Below are 22,057 nucleotides of genomic sequence, written 5' to 3'. Positions count from 1 at the left end.
AGCAGGGCTCGTTTCTGCGCTCACCAAGAGTAACTGTGAGGACTTACAGTGTTGTGGCACCAGCACCACCACCATCACCAGCACCAAAGGCCCAATTTTTCTGACCCTGTTCATCAGGGGCATGTAATTACAATTCTTGATCTAATATTTTACAGCAGGGCAACACCAACACCTAAGGCCCCAATTTCTGCAGAGTTTATAGGGCAGGACCCTACATTCAAACATCCAACTTACAAATGACTCCTACTTGCAAATGGAAGGAGACAACAGGAAGTGAGATGAAATCTACCCCTAGGAAGGGAAATTCTCTCCTGTAAGAGTTACTGTGGGAAAAGCGTTTCTCCTCTCCACCGATGCTTTATCACCAATCCTTGATTCACTAAAAACCCCAAATTGTCAAAAAACGTTTGTCATTGGGACAGAAAGTGAGGTGAAATCTTCTGAAGAAGTGCACAGACAGCAAAACAAATGTCACAGGGGTGATAACCCTTCCCTATGTTTTCCAAAAAGCTTAAAATAGATTCTTTGGCTGGAGCTACACTTGTACACAAATGTACCAGTTCAAAATGACAGATTCTACTTAACCACTTCCCGCCCGCCCTATAGCGGATTGACGTCCGGGAAGTGGTTCTGTTATCCTGACTGGACGTCATATGACGTCCAGCAGGATAACATGCCGCAGCGTGCCCCCGGAGGCGCGCATCGCAGCGATCGGTGTGTCAGTCTGACACACCGCTACACTGATCTTGGTAAAAAGCCTCCGGCGGAGGCTCTTTACCACGTGATCAGCCGTGTCCAATCACAGCTGATCGCGCTGTCAATAGGAAGAGCCGTTGATCGGCTCTTCCTCACTCGCGTCTGACAGACGCAAGTAGAGGAGAGCCGATCGGCGGCTCTCCTGGCAGGGGGGTCTGCGCTGATTGTTTATCAGCGCAGCCCCCCCTCAGATCACCCCACTGGACTACCAGGGATGCCACTAGGACCACCAGGGAAGGGGCAATGTGGATGGCCAGGTATGTACCCCATGGCCATCCACATGTGCCCAATCTGTGCCAATCAGTGCCCACAAATGGGCACTGATTGGCACTATTATGTCCATGATCTGCCCAGCAATGCCCAGATCTGCCCAGCAATGCTTTTTTAGTGCCACCTGTCATTGCCCATCTGTGCCAACTGTCATTGCCCATCGGTGCCACCTGTCAGTGCCCATCTGTGCCCATCTGTGCCCTTCAGTGCCCACCTATCAGTGCCCATCAGTGCCCACCTATCAGTGCCACACATAAGTACCCATCAGTGCCACCCATATATACCAATCAATGCCACCTATGAGTGCCCATCAGTGCCGCCTATGTGTGCCCATCAGTGCCACCTATGAGTGCCCATCAGTGCCACCTATCAGTGCCCATCAGTGCCGCCTATCAGTGCCCATCATCAGTGCCCATTAGTGCCACCTCATCAGTGCCACCTCATTGGTGCCACCTCATCGGTGCCCATCAGTGCTGCCGTATCAGTGCCCATCAGTGCAGCCATATCAGTGCCCATTATTGAAGGAGAAAGCGTACTTATTTACAAAAAAATTTTACAGAAACAAAAACAAAAAGAAAAGCTCTATTTGTGGGAACAAAATGATAAAAAATTTGTTTGGGTACAGTGTAGCATGACCGCGCAATTGTCATTCAAATTGCAACAGCGCTGAAAGGTGAAAATTGGGCTGGGCGGGAAGGTGTCTAAGTGCCTGGTATTGAAGTGGTTAACCACTTCAGCCCCGGAAGGATTTACCCCCTTCCTGACCAGAGCACTTTTTACAATTTGGCACTGCGTCGCTTTAACTGCTAATTGCACGGTCATGCAATGCTGTACCCAAACGAAATTTGCGTCCTTTTCTTCCCACAAATAGAGCTTTCTTTTGATGGTATTTGATCACCTCTGCGTTTTTTATTTTTTGCGGAAAAAGACAGAAAATTTTGAAAAAAAATGATATTTTCTACTTTTTGTTATAAAAAAAATCCAATAAACTCAATTTTAGTCATACATTTAGGCCAAAATGTATTTGGCCACATGTCTTTGGTAAAAAAATGTCAATAATCCTATATTTTTTGGTTTGCTCAAAAGTTATAGCGTCTACAAACTAGGGTACAGCTTTTAGTTTATGACTATGTCATTTCTTGAGGTGCTAAAATGGCAGGGCAGTACAATCCCCCCCAAATGACCCCATTTTGGAAAGTAGACACCCCAAGGAAATTGCTGAGAGGCATTTTGAGCCCATTGAACATTTTTTTTTTTTTTTTTTTTAACAATATGTTTATTGAATTTTTCACAGGGTATCAGTACAGACTGTTGATGTATTAGTAAGGTTACATAGATTAGTACACAGTGCGGTAACCAGTGTCATTCTGTAACAAATGTATATAGCGAATACATAGTCTTTAGGTTGAAGTTTGATGAGTGGAGACGTCATCTCCAATCCCCGGCACCACATCTGGGTACTTACTGTGCCATGGGTCTAGAGGCAGCACCACCAATCATCCACTTGTTAGAACTAGGTAACTTGTAGAACCAGTAACATTCTAGGAACGAAGAACTGAAAAACTGAAGAGCAAAAGCAACTTGTGGGCCTACTTGCTATGAGTATATTACATGTTTGCAAGTCCCATCCTTAGTAGTAACTGAGAGAAGTGTCCCTAAGCGGAGCGATGCATGGGTGTGGGGGTTCCTACTTTCTGTGCATGTTAGATGTGCGGGGTTGTAGCAATCTACGGGGGTAAAGATGTATAACATTAGATATGTCACAACGTAAAAGAAGAAGACAATCAGGGTAGTGTTGCACTCCTCGGGTCGGTGATCCAGGGATCCCAGTTGAGACGAAACATTGCGGTGTACATGTTGGCCTTAGCAAAGGAGAATTCCATTAGGAAGTGGTTGTTTAGTAGAGCGATGAGTTCTGATCTAGAGGGGGCTTGTGAGGCTTTCCATTTTTTTGTTAGAGCTAATCGTGCTGCAATGAGTATATGTGTCGCAAGGGCTCTGACATTCTTGGGCCAGTTGGGGACGTTAAGACCCAGGAGTAGGTCCAGTTGGGATAACGGCAATGGGATTTTGTAGAGCTGTGAGATGAGGTCAGAGACCTCCTGCCAGTACTGGTGGATGTTAGGGCAGTCCCACCATATGTGTCGCAGGGTGCCTTTTATGGAGGCTTTGGCCAATTATGGCTCAGGGGATTTAGCACACGCCCCACACTATATAAGCCCGCCTGCACGGTGGCCCTGTGTAGTGTGTGTTCCGGCGTTCATAGATAGAGAGAGAGAGAGAGACAGACAGTGTCATTTGATTTGAGTTAGATAGATTAGGCAGAACAGTCAGTCAGTTAGCTGCACTTACAGTTTATTGTGTATATATATGCATCCCAGGTGTTGCATATATATATATATATATATATATATATATATATATATATATATATATATATATATATATACTGTATTCAGTTTAGCTAGATCCGTTCCTGTTATCTTCTTACTGACAGGCAGGCTTGTCTTGTTACAGTATTTACAGCTACCTGAAGAAAATTGCTGGTGTTCTTTTGATCCTATTAGTACCACAGTCAGGCAGCTAGACTATTTACAGTTAGTGCAGTGCATCCTGCTCACAGTGTTCAGCTAAAACTACAAGTTAGTGGGGTGCGTCCTGCTCACAGTGTTCAGCTAAACCTGCAAGTTAGTGTGGTGCGTCCACCTCACAGTGTTCAGCTAAACCTACAAGTTAGTGCGGTGCATCCTGCTCACAGTGTTCAGCTAAAACTACAAGTTAGTGCTCTGAGTCCACCTCACAGTGTTCAGTTAAACCTACAAGTTAGTGGGGTGCGTCCTGCTCACAGTGTTCAGCTAAACCTAAAAGTTAGTGTGGTGTGTCCTGCTCACAGTGTTCAGCTAAACCTACAAGTTAGTGGGGTGCGTCCTGCTCACAGTGTTCAGCTAAAACTACAAGTTAGTGCGGTGCGTGCACCTCACAGTGTTCAGCTAAAACTACAAGTTAGTGCGGTGCGTCCTGCTCACAGTGTTCAGCTAAACCTACAAGTTAGTGTAGTGAGACCTCTGCACAGTGTTCATCTAAAGCTACAAGTTAGTGCAGTGCATCCTGCTCACAGTGTTCAGCTAAAACTACAAGTTAGTGTGGTGCGTCCACCTCACAGTGTTCAGCTAAACCTACAAGTTAGTGCGGTGCATCCTGCTCACAGTGTTCAGCTAAAACTACAAGTTAGTGCGGTGCGTCCACCTCACAGTGTTCAGCTAAAGCTAGAAGTTAGTGCGGTGCATCCTTCTCACAGTGTTCAGTTAAACCTACAAGTTAGTGTAGTGAGACCTCTGCACAGTGTTCATCTAAAGCTACAAGTTAGTGCAGTGCATCCTGCTCACAGTGTTCAGCTAAAACTACAAGTTAGTGTGGTGCGTCCACCTCACAGTGTTCAGCTAAACCTACAAGTTAGTGTGGTGCATCCTGCTCACAGTGTTCAGCTAAAACTACAAGTTAGTGCAGTGCGTCCTGCTCACAGTGTTCAGCTAAAACTACAAGTTAGTGTGGTGCATCCACCTCACAGTGTTCAGCTAAAACTACAAGTTAGTGTGGTGCGTCCACCTCACAGTGTTCAGCTAAACCTAGAAGTTAATGCAGCGCATCCTGCTCACAGTGTTCAGCTAAAACTACAAGTTAGTGCAGTGCGTCCTGCTCACAGTGTTCAGCTAAAACTACAAGTTAGTGTGGTGCATCCACCTCACAGTGTTCAGCTAAACCTAGAAGTTAGTGCGGTGCATCCTGCTCACAGTGTTCAGCTAAAACTACAAGTTAGTGTGGTGCGTCCACCTCACAGTGTTCAGCTAAACCTACAAGTTAGTGCGGTGCGTCCACCTCACAGTGTTCAGCTAAAACTAGAAGTTAGTGCGGTGCGTCCTGCTCACAGTGTTCAGCTAAAACTACAAGTTAGTGCTGTGCGTCCTGCTCACAGTGTTCAGCTAAACCTACAAGTTAGTGTAGTGAGACCTCTGCACAGTGTTCATCTAAAGCTACAAGTTAGTTCAGTGCATCCTGCTCACAGTGTTCAGCTAGATCTGTATCTTCTTACTGACAGGCAGGCTTGTCTTGTTACAGTATTAGTATACAGTACTAGTATACAGCTACCTGAAGAAAATTGCTGGTGTTCTTTTGATCCTATTAGTGCCACAGTCAGGCAGCTAGACTATTTACAGTTAGTGCAGTGCGTCCTGCTCACAGTGTTCAGCTAAAGCTACAAGTTAGTGGGGTGCGTCCTGCTCACAGTGTTCAGCTAAACCTACAAGTTAGTGGGGTGCGTCCACCTCACAGTGTTCAGCTAAACCTACAAGTTAGTGCGGTGCATCCTGCTCACAGTGTTCAGCTAAAACTACAAGTTAGTGCTGTGCGTCCTGCTCACAGTGTTCAGCTAAAACTACAAGTTAGTGTGGTGCGTCCACCTCACAGTGTTCAGCTAAAACTACAAGTTAGTGCGGTGCGTCCACCTCACAGTGTTCAGCTAAACCTACAAGTTAGTGGGGTGCGTCCTGCTCACAGTGTTCAGCTAAAACTACAAGTTAGTGTGGTGCGTCCTCCTCACAGTGTCCAGCTAAACCTACAAGTTATTTTTTTGCGAGCTCTGCACAGTGTTCAGCTAAAGCTACCTGTAGAAAGTTGGTGGTGTTTTCCTGATCCTATCACTACCGCAGGCAGCTAAAAAAGCTACAAGTTATTTTTTTGCGAGCTCTGCACAGTGTTCAGCTAAAGCTACCTGTAGAAGGTTGGTGGTGTTCTCATACTACAGGCAGGCAGTTGATTTTGCTAGCTGCAGTATCAGTACATATATATATATATATATATATATATATATATATATATATATATATATCCCAGCTTAGTGCAGCTACAGGCCATTAGTATGTCTGGAATAGGGATGAGCTTCGAGTTCGAGTCAAACTCATGTTCGACTCGAACATTGGCTGTTCGCAAGTTCGCCGAACAGCGAACAATTTGGGGTGTTCGCGGCAAATTGGAATGCCGCGGAACACCCTTTAAAAGTCTATGGGAGAAATCAAAAGTGCTAATTTTAAAGGCTAATATGCAAGATATTGTCATAAAAAGTGTTTGGGGACCCAGGTCCTGCCCCAGGGGACATGGATCAATGCAAAAAAAAGTTTTAAAAACGGCCGTTTTTTCAGGAGCAGTGATTTTAATAATGCTTAAAGTCAAACAATAAAAGTGTAATATCCCTTTAAATTTCGTACCTGGGGGGTGTCTATAGTATGCCTGTAAAGGGGCGCATGTTTCCTGTGTTTAGAACAGTCTGACAGCAAAATGACATTTTGAAGGAAAAAACTCATTTAAAACTACCCGCGGCTATTGCATTGCCGACAATACACATAGAAGTTCATTGATAAAAACGGCATGGGAATTCCCCAAAGGGGAACCCCGAACCAAAATTTAAAAAAAAAAATGACATGGGAGTCCCCCTAAATTCCATACCAGGCCCTTCAGGTCTGGTATGGATTTTAAGGGGAACCCCGCGCCAAAAAAAAAAAAAAAACGGCGTGGGGTCCCCCAAAAATCCATACCAGACCCTTATCCGAGCATGCAACCTGGCAGGCCGCAGGAAAAGAGGGGGGGATGAGAGTGCGGCCCCCCCCTCCTGAACCGTACCAGGCCACATGCCCTCAACATTGGGAGGGTGCTTTGGGGTGGCCCCCCAAAACACCTTGTCCCCATGTTGATGAGGACAAGGGCCTCATCCCCATAACCCTGGCCGGTGGTTGTGGGGGTCTGCGGGCGGGGGGCTTATCGGAATCTGGAAGCCCCCTTTAACAAGGGGACACCCAGATCCCGGCCCCCCCCTGTGTGAAATGGTAAGGGGATACAAAAGTACCCCTACCATTTCACTAAAAAACTGTCAAAAATGTTAAAAATGACAAGAGACAGTTTTTGACAATTCCTTTATTTAAATACTTCTTCTTTCTTCTATCTTCCTTCATCTTCTGGTTCTTCTGGTTCTTCTGGCTCTTCTGGTTCTTCCTCTGGCGTTCTCGTCCAGCATCTCCTCCACGGCGTCTTCTATCTTCTTCTCCTCGGGCCGTTCCGCACTCATGGCATGGGGGGAGGCTCCGGCTCTTCTCTTCTTCTTCATCTTCTTCTCTTCTTCTCTTCTTCTTTTCTTCTCTTCTTCATTTTCTTCTCCGGGCCGCTCCGCACCCATGCTGGCATGGAGGGAGGCTCCCGCTGTGTGACGGCGCTCCTCGTCTGACAGTTCTTAAATAACGGGGGGCGGGGCCACCCGGTGACCCCGCCCCCTCTGACGCACGGTGACTTGACGGGACTTCCCTGTGACGTCACGGGGAATGCCACAGGGAAGTCCCGTCATGTCCCGTGCGTCAGAGGGGGGCGGGGTCACCGGGTGGCCCTGCCCCCGTTATTTAAGAACTGTCAGACGAGGAGCGCCGTCACACAGCGGGAGCCTCCCTCCATGCCAGCATGGGTGCGGAGCGGCCCTTTTATGGAGGCTTTGGCCAATTATGGCTCAGGGGATTTAGCACACGCCCCACACTATATAAGGCCGCCTGCACGGTGGCCCTGTGTAGTGTGTGTTCCGGCGTTCATAGATAGAGAGAGAGAGAGAGACAGACAGTGTCATTTGATTTGAGTTAGATAGATTAGGCAGAACAGTCAGTCAGTTAGCTGCACTTACAGTTTATTGTGTATATATATGCATCCCAGGTGTTGCATATATATATATATATATATATATATATATATATATATATACTGTATTCAGTTTAGCTAGATCCGTTCCTGTTATCTTCTTACTGACAGGCAGGCTTGTCTTGTTACAGTATTTACAGCTACCTGAAGAAAATTGCTGGTGTTCTTTTGATCCTATTAGTACCACAGTCAGGCAGCTAGACTATTTACAGTTAGTGCAGTGCATCCTGCTCACAGTGTTCAGCTAAAACTACAAGTTAGTGGGGTGCGTCCTGCTCACAGTGTTCAGCTAAACCTGCAAGTTAGTGTGGTGCGTCCACCTCACAGTGTTCAGCTAAACCTACAAGTTAGTGCGGTGCATCCTGCTCACAGTGTTCAGCTAAAACTACAAGTTAGTGCTCTGAGTCCACCTCACAGTGTTCAGTTAAACCTACAAGTTAGTGGGGTGCGTCCTGCTCACAGTGTTCAGCTAAACCTAAAAGTTAGTGTGGTGTGTCCTGCTCACAGTGTTCAGCTAAACCTACAAGTTAGTGGGGTGCGTCCTGCTCACAGTGTTCAGCTAAAACTACAAGTTAGTGCGGTGCGTGCACCTCACAGTGTTCAGCTAAAACTACAAGTTAGTGCGGTGCGTCCTGCTCACAGTGTTCAGCTAAACCTACAAGTTAGTGTAGTGAGACCTCTGCACCTCTGTAGTGAGACCGGGCCGCTCCGCACCCATGCTGGCATGGAGGGAGGCTCCCGCTGTGTGACGGCGCTCCTCGTCTGACAGTTCTTAAATAACGGGGGGCGGGGCCACCCGGTGACCCCGCCCCCTCTGACGCACGGTGACTTGACGGGACTTCCCTGTGACGTCACGGGGAATGCCACAGGGAAGTCCCGTCATGTCCCGTGCGTCAGAGGGGGGCGGGGTCACCGGGTGGCCCTGCCCCCGTTATTTAAGAACTGTCAGACGAGGAGCGCCGTCACACAGCGGGAGCCTCCCTCCATGCCAGCATGGGTGCGGAGCGGCCCGGAGAAGAAAATGAAGAAGAGAAGAAGAGAAGAAGAGAAGAAAAGAAGAAGAGAAGAAGATGAAGAAGATGAAGAGAAGAGCGGGAGCCTCCCCCCCATGCCATGGGTGCGGAGCGGCCCGAGGAGAAGAAGATAGAAGACGCCGCGGAGGAGATGCTGGACGAAAACGCCGGAGGAAGAACCAGAAGAGCCAGAAGAACCAGAAGAACCAGAAGATGAAGGAAGATAGAAGAAAGAAGAAGTATTTAAATAAAGGAATTGTCAAAAACTGTCTCTTGTCATTTTTAACATTTTTGACAGTTTTTTAGTGAAATGGTAGGGGTACTTTTGTACCCCCTTACCATTTCACACAGGGGGGGCCGGGATCTGGGGGTCCCCTTGTTAAAGGGGGCTTCCAGATTCCGATAAGCCCCCCGCCCGCAGACCCCCACAACCACCGGCCAGGGTTGTGGGGATGAGGCCCTTGTCCTCATCAACATGGGGACAAGGTGTTTTGGGGGCTACCCCAAAGCACCCTCCCAATGTTGAGGGCATGTGGCCTGGTACGGTTCAGGGGGGGGCCGCACTCTCATCCCCCCCTCTTTTCCTGCGGCCTGCCAGGTTGCGTGCTCGGATAAGGGTCTGGTATGGATTTTTGGGGGGACCCCACGCCGTTTTTTTTTTTTTTTTGGCGTGGGGTTCCCCTTAAAATCCATACCAGACCTGAAGGGTCTGGTATGGAATTTAGGGGGAACCCCACGTCATTTTTTTTTTTTAATTTTGGCCGGGGTTGGCCTCTCTGTCCTCCGACAGGGACAAATGACCCACGTGCCCTGTTTGGCTCACCTCCTTAACTTGGTGGTGCAGCGGTTCTTGGGCAGGTACCCGGGCTTACAGGATGTCCTGAGGCAGGCCAGGAAAGTCTGTGTGCATTTCCGCCAGTCATATAATGCCAGTGCTCGGCTGACGGACCTCCAAAAGGAGTTTAACCTGCCCAAGAACCGCCTAATCTGTGACATGCCCACCAGGTGGAACTCAAAGTTGGCCATGCTGCAGCGGCTGCACACGCAGCAGAGGGCCATCAATGAGTACCTGTGCGACTATGGCACCAGGACAGGGTCAGGGGAGCTTGTTTTTTTTTCCCCACGCCAGTGGGCCATGATCAGGGATGCATGCACTGTCCTGTCACCATTTGAGGAGGCCACGAGGATGGTGAGCAGTGACAGTGCATGCATCAGTGACACTGTCCCCTTTGTCCACCTCTTGGAGCACACGCTGCGTGGAAGAATGGACAGGGCACTTGAGGCAGAACAGAGGCAGGAAGAGGATGACTTCCTTAGCTCTCAAGGCCCCCTTTATCCAGACAGTGTTCCTGCGTGCCCGCCAATCACACAGGAAGAGGAGGAGGAGGAGGAGGAAGATTGTGTCAGTATGGAGGTGGAGCCTGGCACTCAGCATCAGCAGCAGTCTTTAAGGGATCAGTCCCAAGAAACACATGGACTTGTACGTGGCTGGGAGGAGGTGGCTGCGGACCATGTCGTCCTTAGTGACCCAGAGGACTCCGGACCAAATGCCTCAGCAAACCTACGCTGCATGGCCTCCCTGATCCTGCAAAGCCTGCGTAAGGATCCTCGTAATCGTGGTATCAAGGAGAAGGACCAATAATGGCTGGCAACCCTCCATGATCCACATTACAAGGGTAAGGTTGCGGACCTTATCTTGCCATCGCAGAGGGAGCAGAGGATGAAACATCTTCGGGAGGCCTTGCAGAAAGGTCTGTGCAACGCGTTCCCAGAGACTGGGAGGTTACAAACTCCTGTTTCTGGACAACGTGTTGCTGAGGCTTCGGTCAGTCAAAGAAGGAGCGGTGGAGAAGGTGGCCGTCTGACCGATGCATTCAGACAATTTTTTGGTCCGCAGCCCCAAGGTATGATCGGTTCCAGCAACCATCGCCAGCGTCTATTTTACATGGTGCAGGAATACCTAGGGACAAGATCTGACTTGGACACGTTTCCCACCGAAAATCCTCTGGGTTACTGGGTCTTGAGGATGGATCACTGGCCAGAGCTTGCACAGTATGCAATTGAGCTACTGGCCTGTCCTGCATCCAGCGTTCTTTCGGAACGCACATTCAGTGCTGCTGGAGGCTTTGTAACCGATCACAGGGTGCGTCTGTCCACCGACTTGGTCAATCGACTGACCTTCATAAAAATGAATCAGTCTTGGATCACCACCAGCTACCAAGCACCTGATGCTGATGTAACCGAATAATTTTTTTTGAAATCTCAGATCCCTTCAAAGACTGCCTATGCTGATGCTGAGTGACTATCCCTGAGTAATTATCTTCTTCCTCCTCAATCATCACGCTGATAGCTTGTAAGAACATTTTTGGTTCTGGGCGCCACCACCAGTGCCTAAGGCCCAATTTTTCAGCCCCTGTTTAACAGGGGCGTGTAATTACAATTTTTGATGCAATACTTTGCAGCAGGGCTCATTTCTGCGTTCCAACTAGAGTATCTGTGAGGGGTTGCAGTGTTATGGCACCAGCACCAGTGCCTAAGGCCCAATTTTTCAGCCCCTGTTTAACAGGGGCTTGTTATTACAATTTTTGATGCAATACTTTGCAGCAGGGCTCATTTCTGCGTTCCAACTAGAGTATCTGTGAGGGGTTGCAGTGTTGTGGCACCAGCACCACCACCAAAGGCCCAATTTTTCTGCCCTTGTTCAACAGGGGCATGTAATTACAATTCTTGATCTAATATTTCACAGCAGGGCCCTGTGAGGGCTTACAGTGTTGTGGCCACAACAACACCTAAGGCCCAAATTTCTGCTGAGTATATAGGGCAGGCCCCTACTTTCAAACATCTAACTTACAAACGACTCCTACTTGCAAACGGAAGGAGACAACAGGAAGTGAGATGAAATCTACCCCTAGGAAGGGAAATTCTCTCCTGTAAGAGTTAATATGGGAAAAACATTTCTCCTTTCCACTGATGCTTTCCAATCCTTGTTCCACAAAAAACCCCAAATTTTCAAAAAACATTTGTCATTGGGACAAAAAGTGAGGTGAAATCTTCTGAAGAGGAGGAAAGACAGCAAAACAAATGTCACAGGGATGATAACCCTTCCCTATGTTTTCCAAAAAGCTTAAAAAAGATTTTTTGGCTGGAGCTAAACACGTTAAAAATGTACCCGTTAAAAATTACAAACAGATTCTACTTAACAACAAACCTACAGTCCCTGTCTTGTTTGCACCGCCTGTATACTGCTGTTCAGAGTATATAGGGCCTGGTGGCCCCACACCTTTCCTTATTTTAATTTGGGTGCGGGGTTCCCCTTAATATCCATACAAGACCCAAAGGGCCTGGTAATGGTCTGGGGGGTACCAATGCCGTTTGTCTCACTGATTTTCATCCATATTGCCAGGACCCGACATTACATTAAACCCGCAAGCAGTTTTAAATGAGATTTTTTCCTTTAAAAATGACATTTTGTGCAGGGACTGTTCTAAACACAGGAAACACGCGCCATTTTACAGGCATACTATAGACACACCCCAGGTATGATATTTAAAGGAATATTTCACTTTTTTTTTTTTTTTACTATAAGCATCATTAAAATCACTGCTCCCGAAAAACCGGCCATTTTTAAAAGTTTTTTTTGCATTGATACATGTCCCCTGGGGTAGGACCCGGGTCCCCAAACCCTTTTTAGGAAAATACCATGCAAATCAGCCTTTAAAATGAGCACTTTTGATTTCGAACGTTCAAGTCCCATAGACGTCAATAGGGTTCCAACGTTCGTGCAAATTTTCGGTCCGTTCGCAGGTTCTGGTGCGAACCAAACCGGGGGGGTGTTCGGCTCATCCCTAGTGATGAGAAAGGGGTCTGATATTATGCCTGAGGTCCATACTCAGTCGCTAGGGGAAGAGTATAGGTTGAGTATAGCCTGAAGGATATTCCCTGTCAGTCCGAACTTGAGCATGACCTTCTCCATGTATTTCCAGTGCACCCTGTCAAACGCCTTCTCTGCATCCAAGGAGAGGAAGAGAGAAGGCTTTTGACTGTGCTCTACCCACTGGATCAAGTCAATAAGGCATCTGGTATCATCAGAGGCTTGCCTGCCAGGCACGAATCCGACTTAGTCCGGGTGTATGATGAGGATGGATAATCGTTGGGCTAGTATTTTTACATATATTTTGGTATCAGTATTCAAGAGTGAGATCGGACGGTAATTGGCTGGGTTATCAGGAGATTTGCCTGGTTTGGGTATGGTGACAATGAGGGCCTCCAGGGCTTCTTTGGGGATTTTGCCTGCATTAATGTACTGGTTAAAGGTGGTGCATAAGTGCGGGGTGATCACTTCCGAGAAGTGTTTGTAATATTCATTCGGGAATCCATCCGGTCCCGGGGCTTTGTGTAGGGGTAATCGTTTGATGGCCATGCGGATTTCCTCGGGGGAGAAAGGCACAGAGATAGAGTCTAGTTGCTCAGTGGATATTGAGGGAAGGTGAATAGAGGAGAGAAACTCATCTATGTCTGCTAATTTTGGCTTGGTTTCTTGATTTAGGTAATTGAGATTGTAAAGTTTGGCGTAAAAGGCACTAAATTCATTTGCTATATCCAGAGGATTATGAACTTTTTTACCTTGGGAGTTGGATAAGTATTGTATCTTATTATTGGCCCGGTGTTTTTGTAGTTGCTTAGCCAGGAACGCACCTGACTTGTTGGCTGAGGAGTAATATTGTAGCCTAAGACGTTTAACGTAGTAATCAAATCTTTTGTGGAGGTGTTCGCTAAGGTCGTATCTTAGGTTTTTGAGGTCTAGGGACAATTTGGTAGATGGATTTTGTTTGTTGGCATATTCTAAAGCCCTGATCTGCTTTAGTAGGGTTTCTGTGATGGCCGTTTGTTGTTTTTTAGCTTGTGCTCCATATTTAATTAGGAGGCCCCGTGAGAAAGCTTTATGCGCATGCCAAACTATGGATTGGTCAGCAGTAGAATGTACATTGATATCAAAGTAGGTCTCAATCTTGGATCGAAGCTCATTTTCAAAGGATGGGTTGGTGAGGAGGGATATGTTTAGTCTACAAATATTATGACTTGCAGTCTTTTTGCAACTGAATAACGTGATGGATATGGGTGCGTGATCCGACCACGTGATTGTACCTATGTGTGCTTCAGTGATTGATTGGAGGAGAAATTTATCTGTGAGGAACATGTCGATCCGAGAGTAAGACTGCTCGGAGCTGGAGAAGAAGGTGTAATCTCGCTCTGTGTCATGGGTACATCTCCACGGGTCATAAAGATCTTCTTTATGTACAAGTGAGGACAAGGCAGAGGGCCTACGTTTAGTTGGGTTGGATGTGTCTAGGGTTGTGTCAACGATTTCATTAAAGTCTCCACATAGTATAACTGAATCAGATCTATACGGTGTTAGTTTGGAGATCAGTGTGTTAAAAAATTTCTTTTGGCCAGTGTTAGGGGCGTATAGATTCACTAGCGTGAGGCGTTGGTTTGCAATCGTTGCAGAGAGAATCAGGTATCTGCCATCTTCATCAGCTTCACAGTGGTGTAGCTGAAAGGAGACAGAGGAACTAATTGCAATCATAACTCCTCTTTTTTGGTGGAGGCACTGACAAAAAAGCAGTGCGGGTATCGCTTATGCGAGCATTTTGGGGAGTTATCTTTATCGAAATGCGTTTCTTGTATGCAAAACACATCAGCGTGATGGGACAGTGCCTCCTTCCAGAGGAGGTTGCGTTTGAATGGGGAATTCAGTCCCTTTACATTTAAGGAGGTGATTTTGATGGCCATGATAGTGGGGGATGACCCGGGTTGGGAATGAAAGGAGCGAGATTCCACACCTCTTCTGTTCGCCCTGACCAAATATGAATCAAACAATAAAGTAGGTATCTATACAGAGTATGGCTGTTATATACAAAAGTTGTACAAGAAACACCCACAGCAGTTACACAGGACTGTCAAATATGCTATAATGCAGAAGTAGGTCAAATATTAAATAGATTATACGTTCGGTATGAGCGCATAAACACTGTTAGGAGAACCAAAAAGAAAAAAATAAGAATAAAAAGAGAAAAGTAATATATATCTCTGTAGTAAAAAAAAGTAAGTAAAACAATTATAACAGTGTGCTTAGCACACTATAACCTTAGGGGGTGGATGTGTTTCAGTAACTGCTCCCATCAGGGATCCTAGTGGTGCGGAGGACCGAGGGCCTGCTTGTTGTTACAGATCTCGCCTGGATCGTGTATCCCGTTTCTTGCAGACGGAGGATATGAGTAGGAGCCCCTGTATTCTTTTTGGTTGGCAGATACAGGCAGAAATCCCCAATTGGTCAGCTTTTTATATCCATCTTTGGGAGTAAGGATGGGAATTATCTGTTGCTGGTATGTGACCAGTAGCTTGGTAGGGAAACCCCATTTATATGTCATTTTCTTCTCCTGTAACACAGAGGTTACAGGGGTGAACGCTCTTTTCATCTCCATCGTGGCCTTGGAGAGGTCACTAAACATGAGGACATTTGTGTAAGGTGCTGGCAGCGGTTTAGTGGTTTTGGCAATTTGTAGAATCTGCTCCTTAACTTGAAAGTAATGCACTCTCGCTAGTATGTCCCTGGGGGTGTCAGGGGGGAGGTGTGCTGGCTTGGCGATTCTGTGCACTCTATCAATCATGATGTCTCGTGCATTTAGGCGGGGTAGTAAGCTGGAGAACATCTCTCGCAGATAGGGTGTGATTTCATTCGGCTTAACAGATTCGGGGACACCTCTGAATTTAATATTGTTCCTTCTGGAACGGTCTTCCAAATCTGCTAATTTCAGCTTCATATGGTGTATTTCAGACGCATGATGTTCATGTGCGTCTAGTAATTCATTGTGGGCCCTGACATGGTCCTGCATGTTATCCTCAAGCACAGTCGTTCTCTCTGTTAGGTGATCTACCCTTCCATGTATCTGAGATACAGAGAGTTGCAGTTCTCTGTGTAGGTCTCGCTGCAGGGTAAGGAACATGGCTTTCAGCATTGATTCTGTCACAGGGCTGTCAGAGACAGGGATGGTTGCCAGAGCTGGGGTGTGTGCTGTGTCAAGATCTCTGTCAGCCCATTGATGTTTTTTGTGCTGTGGCTCCTTTATGGGGGAGATGGCTGGGGAGGAGGCCAGTCTCTTACCTCTATCCGTGCCCTGTTGTGAGGAAGAGACATCAGGCGATGGGAGGGGGTCCATGTCCTCCTTGTGTGAGCGATTGAGCGGCTGGGAGAGGAGATCTTCATGAAGAGAAGCTGCCAGCTGTGTCTCTGTGTGTGCAGCGCGGGATGCTTCTGAGGTGAAGCTCCCAGCGCCGGCGCCATCTTGGGCCTCGTTCATAGCTGCGGGGGGATAGTAGTCTGTGAGGCGGCGAGGTGCTGGCGGCTTATTCCGCCTCCTAGACATGCTCGGGATGGTCCTACTGTCTTCCCCCCTCCGTGTGATCGGAGTGCGGGTCGGATCGTAGCGTAGAGTGGCTTTAGGTCCCGTCAGCGGCGCGGAGCACAGGGCTTAGGCGTCCATCATGGTCTGCATCAGGCAACGCCCCCTGAACATTCATTTTTTTTGTCCCAAGTGATTGAATAATGACAAAAAAAATTTACAAAAAGTTGGCACTAAATGATATATTGCTCACACAGGCCATGGGCATATGTGGAATTGCACCCCAAAATAGATTTAGCTGCTTCTCCTGAGTATGGAGATACCACATGTGTGGGACTTTTTGGGAGCCTAGCTGCGTACGGGGCCCCGAAAACCAAGCACTGCCTTCAGGATTCCTAAGGGCGTAAATTTTTGATTTCACTCCTCACTACCTATCACAGTTTTGAAGGCCATAAAATGCCAAGATGGCACAAACCCCCCTCAAATGACCCCATTTTGGAAAGTAGACACCCCAAGCTATTTGCTGAGAGGCATGTTGAGTCCATGGAATATTTTATATTTTGACACAAGTTACGGGAAAATTACAAATTTTTTTTTTCTTTTTTTTTTGCACAAAGTTGTCACTAAATGATATATTGCTCAAACATGCCATGGGCATATGTGGAATTACACCCCAAAATACATTCTGCTGCTTATCCTGAGTATGGGGATACCACATGTGTGGGACTTTTTGAGAGCCTAGCCGCGTACGGGGCCCCGAAACCAAGCACCACCTTCAGGATTTCTAAGGGCGTAAATTTTTTATTTCACTCCTCACTACCTATCACAGTTTTGAAGGCCATAAAATGCCAAGATGGCACAACCCCCCCCAAATGACCTCATTTTGGAAAGTAGACACCCCAAGCTATTTGCTGAGAGGCATGTTAAGTCCATGGAATATTTTATACTTTGACACAAGTTGCGAGAACATTACAAACTTTTTTTTTTTGCACAAAGTTGTCACTAAATGATATATTGCTCAAACATGCCATGGGCATATGTGGAATTACACCCCAAAATACATTCTGCTGCTTCTCCTGAGTACAGGGATACCACATGTGTGGGACTTTTTGGGAGCCTAGCTGCGTACGGGGCCCCAGAACCAAGCACCGACTTCAGGATTTCTTTTTTTTTTTTTCAAAAAGATTTTATTTAGATCTTCGAAGCATACAATATGATATACAGCCATTTTGTAAAACATTTTACAAAGGTAAAGGAACTTAGGTACATACTTATGTTTACCTGAGGGATATACACTTATATACCAGGAAGGGATGGCTGAATAACAGATAACAAACAGATCATAACATTCCAATAGTTGATTAGTAATAGGAGATACCTGGATGGATCTGTTTATAGTAAACCCTAGCATTTGCTAGATAATAACAGAAACAGAGGGAAATGGAACAAGAAGGGGGGTTAGGGTAATAGTAGGGCATAATGGGGGGGGGACTGCAAGGTTGAGGCATAGATAATTGTCTAGATACATATTACTATATTGGATAGCTAGTGATAATCTAATGATAATCTAGTGAGGGCAGAATCAGTGATCTGAGTTAAGGACTTTTGATGGAGGATGCCCTTTGGCTGTGGAGGTCGCCTCTTTTGGGATTGGAGGATAAGAGTCGAAGTATGAGAACAAGAATTGGCTGAAGCTGGCTATTTCCTCCTGGGATAGAGATGAGAGCATGAAGGAATGCCATTTGGAGTAAAAGCAGGCTTTAGATTTTTCTTGTTTGAAATCTGTGTTTAGACGGTCCTTAATAAGGAGATGTAGAAGCTCTCGTTTGATGTGGGTGATGTTAGGGCTGGGAGAGGAGATCCAATGTTTCAAAATGGTTCTTCTTGCAATTAGAAGACAAATCAAAGCCCATTCTTTGTGGGGGGGTTGACCTTTGAATACGGGTGAGCCATGTCAGATTCCAAAGAGAAGTTGGAGTAGCGGAAGGACTGCGTTATCCAATCTAGACTGGTTCTAAGCAAACATGCTAAATTATAGATTCTAATATGAGGTAGACTGATGACCCCTTCGCGCCTGGGAAGATATCGTTTTTTGAAAGCTATACGTGGTCTTTTGTTTTGCCATAGAAATTTTGATATGACTGAATTGAGTGATTTCGCATCCTTGTGATGGAGAAGTAACGGTATAGTTTGCATTGGGTATAATAATCTAGCAAAACTGACCATTTTTATCAGGTGGCATCTTCCCAAGAGCGAGAGGGGCAGATCCATCCAGGTAATTAATTCTTTTTGAAAACAGAGGAGGGTAGTTGAGGTGATAGAGTGAAGAGGGGAGTTTCCCTATTTTGATTCCTAAATAGGTAATATATGATTTGGCGACAGGAAAGATCGAGTGCTGGGCCCAAGATGGTTTGAGAGTGCTTATGGGGAGGATTTCGCTTTTGCTGTAGTTATTGCGGAGGCCTGAGCATAAACGAAATTCGTCAAATACCTTTTTTATGGTGAGCATATCTGATAGGGGGTCGGCTGAGAATATGAGAACGTCGTCCGCAAAGAGGGAGGTGCGTAGGTCGTGTGTACCAACTTTTATGCTGTGTAAGAGAGCTGTTAATGTTAGGTATCTGGAAAGTGGTTCTAGAGCGATATTGAAGAGGAGTGGGGACAGGGGGCAACCTTGGCGTGTACCCTTATGAAGGTGGAATTCATCCTAGATAAGGTCTGCTGCCACCAATCTTGCTGCCGGAGCATTGTACATGGCGTTAATGAGATGCTGGAAAGGACCATTGAATCCCATCGCTGCCATGGTCATGGATAGCCAATCAAAACTAACGTTATCGAAGGCTTTCTCTAATGTGATAATGGCATGGTCTGTGTCTGGGTATTGGTTAGCATGCTCTAAGGCCAGCATGACTTTGCAGATGTTGAGGGTGGCGGTTCTGCCTTTTACAAAGCCAGATTGGGTGGAGTGGATCAAAGAGGGGATGATATCTGCTAGTCTAGTGGCTACGATCTTGGATAGAATTTTTACATCTATATTAAGAAGTGAGATGGGTCTGTAAGAACCCGGTCCTGGGGATCTTTACCCTTCTTGGATAATAATTTAATAATGGCCTGATTCCCCGACTGTAGGTATGTACCACCTGACCATATACCATTGTATACTTGGTGGAGAGTAGGTTCTAAGAGGGTTTGTAGGGTTTTGTAGAATTCACTAGTAAATTCGTCAGGGACAGGGGCCTTGGAGAGGGTTAGGCTACGGATGGTGGTCGATATTTCAGAAAGGGAGATGGGAGCATTAAGGGCCTCTAGTTGTGGTGGAGAAATTTTGGGCAAGTTTATTTTTTCGATGAAGGAGCATGCTGTTTGTTTATCTATGGGGTCTGGGGCGTAAAGTGTTGAGTAGAAATTAAGCATGACCTTATTGATTTGCTGTGGAGAGGAGTGGAGGTTACCCTTGGTGTCTCGGAGAGATGTGATATGAGTTGGGAGGAATGGACCTTTGCAGAGTCTTGCTAGGAGTTTGCCTGCTTTATTTCCAAACTTGTGGAAGGTGGCATCTAGGTGGGCCTTTTTGGTGAGTTCAAGGGTGTTTGCCCAGGTTTTGAAGTCTCTTTTTGCTGCCTGCCTTTCATTTCTGGTAGCTGGGGAATCTTTAGTGTGTAAGGAGCGTTGTGCCTGGTGTAGGCGTGCGCTGGCTGCTTTGTATTTAGTTAAGGTGTTACGTTTAAAAGAAGTGGCATATGAAATGATTCGGCCCCTAAGGTATGCTTTGCCGGCATCCCAGAAGAGGTTTGGGTCATTTATATGGGGGGCTTTGGTCGAAGAGTATTCAGACCATGATTCGGACATGAACTGCTGGAAGTCAGTATTGTTGTGTAGGTTAGAGGGAAAATGCCAAATGTTGGGGTGTGGAGGTAAGTCCAGATTATTGAGTGTTACCTCTATGGGGGCATGGTCGGAGATAGTTATGTCGTGAATGTCAGCACTGTGGAGCATGGGGAGGAGATTGTCAGAGCCAAAGAAGTAGTCTATCCTTGTGAAGACATTATGTGGGTTGGAGTAAAAAGTAAATTCTCTGTCAGCTGGGTGAGAGAGGCGCCAAAGATCCAGGAGGTGGATGACATCCATAGTGGTTGCGAAGTAGGAGGGGGTGGAGGGGTCGATCTGTCATCTGTCTGATGGAGAATATCATTGAAATCTCTGCCAACCAAATGGGGGAGATGGATGTTGCTAAGTAGCCAAGTGGACAGTTCTGTGTAGAATTGTCTGCCTGGGCTATTTGGAGCGTAGATATTTGTTATCACAAGCTCCTTGGAGCCTAATTGGACATGTGCCATGATGAAACGTCCTTGTTTGTCAGTTTTCACAGACAAAACTGTGCAGGGGAGGTTTTTGTGTATCAGCAGGAGAATGCCAGCTTTGCGTCCAACCGCATCAGAGCCTAGGACAGTGCCTACCCAAAGCTTCTTCATGCGATGAAAATCTGGGGTTAGTAAGTGAGATTCCTGAAGTAAGGCTATGTCAGTTTTGATTCGTTTGAGATGTTGGAGAATTTTCATTCTCTTGTGAGGGGATCTGAGACCTTTTACATTCCAGGAGACTACTTTCATATTGGGGGGGTCTTGAGAGGGATATGAGCCGGTATAGTAGATTTGTCACTGTGTAAATAGTGAGAGAAAATCATAGCTATATTAGGAGGTAGGATGTTGTTGTCCTGACGGTAATGTGGAAGAAAGAAGTTTGGAGGTTTGCATGAGCCCCAGAGTAAATTAAGGGGGGAGGGGGGGTATGACAGGGGGGGGACCAGAAAAAGGAACAAAACAAGCACACGTGAGAACTTCTCTTTTTTCCGCATGGAGTCACTGTGTAGGTCAACTCCCATGATAGGACACCAGGGGTACTTCCCTAGAGAGCCCATGGTAGGTTAGATGGTTCTAGTGTGGGCTCCTCCTCCGGGCTGAGCATTTGGGGGAGGGTGAATTAAGCCATACACAGTGAGGCCAGTAGGGATTGTAAAATGTAATAAAAGACATTTGTGAAAGGAAGATGTTTGATAACTGAGCAATATAACCTAGTAACATAATAACAAAACTCATGACGGAATACCTTCCAAAACCTATATTGAATTGTGGTATTTAGTAGGTATAGATGGTAGGTGAGAGGAGGAAGGTGAGGTAGCAATAAATGGAGTAATGAAGTATTGAAAAATCGTGTGGGACTAGGAGCATAGTCAAAGACCGAACCTGATGTGGTGCCGTCAGAGCTACCTTAATGGTTGTCGAAGAAACATAACTTGGTCCTTGGTCAGCGAGGGGTGAAGCGATGCTGGTCCGGGTGCGACGATCTGAAGCGTTTGGGAGAGTCTTTGCGAGGGCTCCTTTGGTCCAGGGAGCGATTGATAGGAGCAGCTTTTGATGGGGTGTGCGGGTGAGGGTTTGGATGTAGAGATCGCAGGTAGGCCTCCGCTTCAGAGGGGTCTTGGAAGGATAGTTGGTCGCTGCTCGGAGTCTTGAGGCGGAGGGTAGCCGGGAAGGCCAGTGTGAATTTTATTTGTTGTTTAAAGAGATACCCGCTGGAAGGCTTTGCACTTCTTAGAAACCTCAATGGAGGGGGCGTGGCCGAACGAGCAACAAGAGGGACGTAGGGAAGCTAAGCTCCGTCCAAGCAAGGAGGATCCATAGCCATCCCTGCTCTGTTTTACCCCGGTGAAGTTCCATCTTCCCGTCAGGAGTGCTCAGACACCCTTTGCTACGACCTCAGCGCGGTATTTGTTGGATCCAGCTATACTTAACCGCTCTGGGCCCGCAACACGATCCGTGCCTCGGATACCCGCCGCCATCTTGGGGCCTACTCAGTAGCCGGAGCCCACCGCTCTTCCTCTCCGCGGAT

This window comes from Aquarana catesbeiana, linkage group LG01 (genome assembly GCF_042186555.1).
Source record: "Aquarana catesbeiana isolate 2022-GZ linkage group LG01, ASM4218655v1, whole genome shotgun sequence".
In the NCBI taxonomy this organism is placed as follows: Eukaryota; Metazoa; Chordata; class Amphibia; order Anura; family Ranidae; genus Aquarana; species Aquarana catesbeiana.
The sequence above is the reverse complement of the archived record's forward strand: the minus strand, read 5'-3'. Positions refer to the sequence as shown.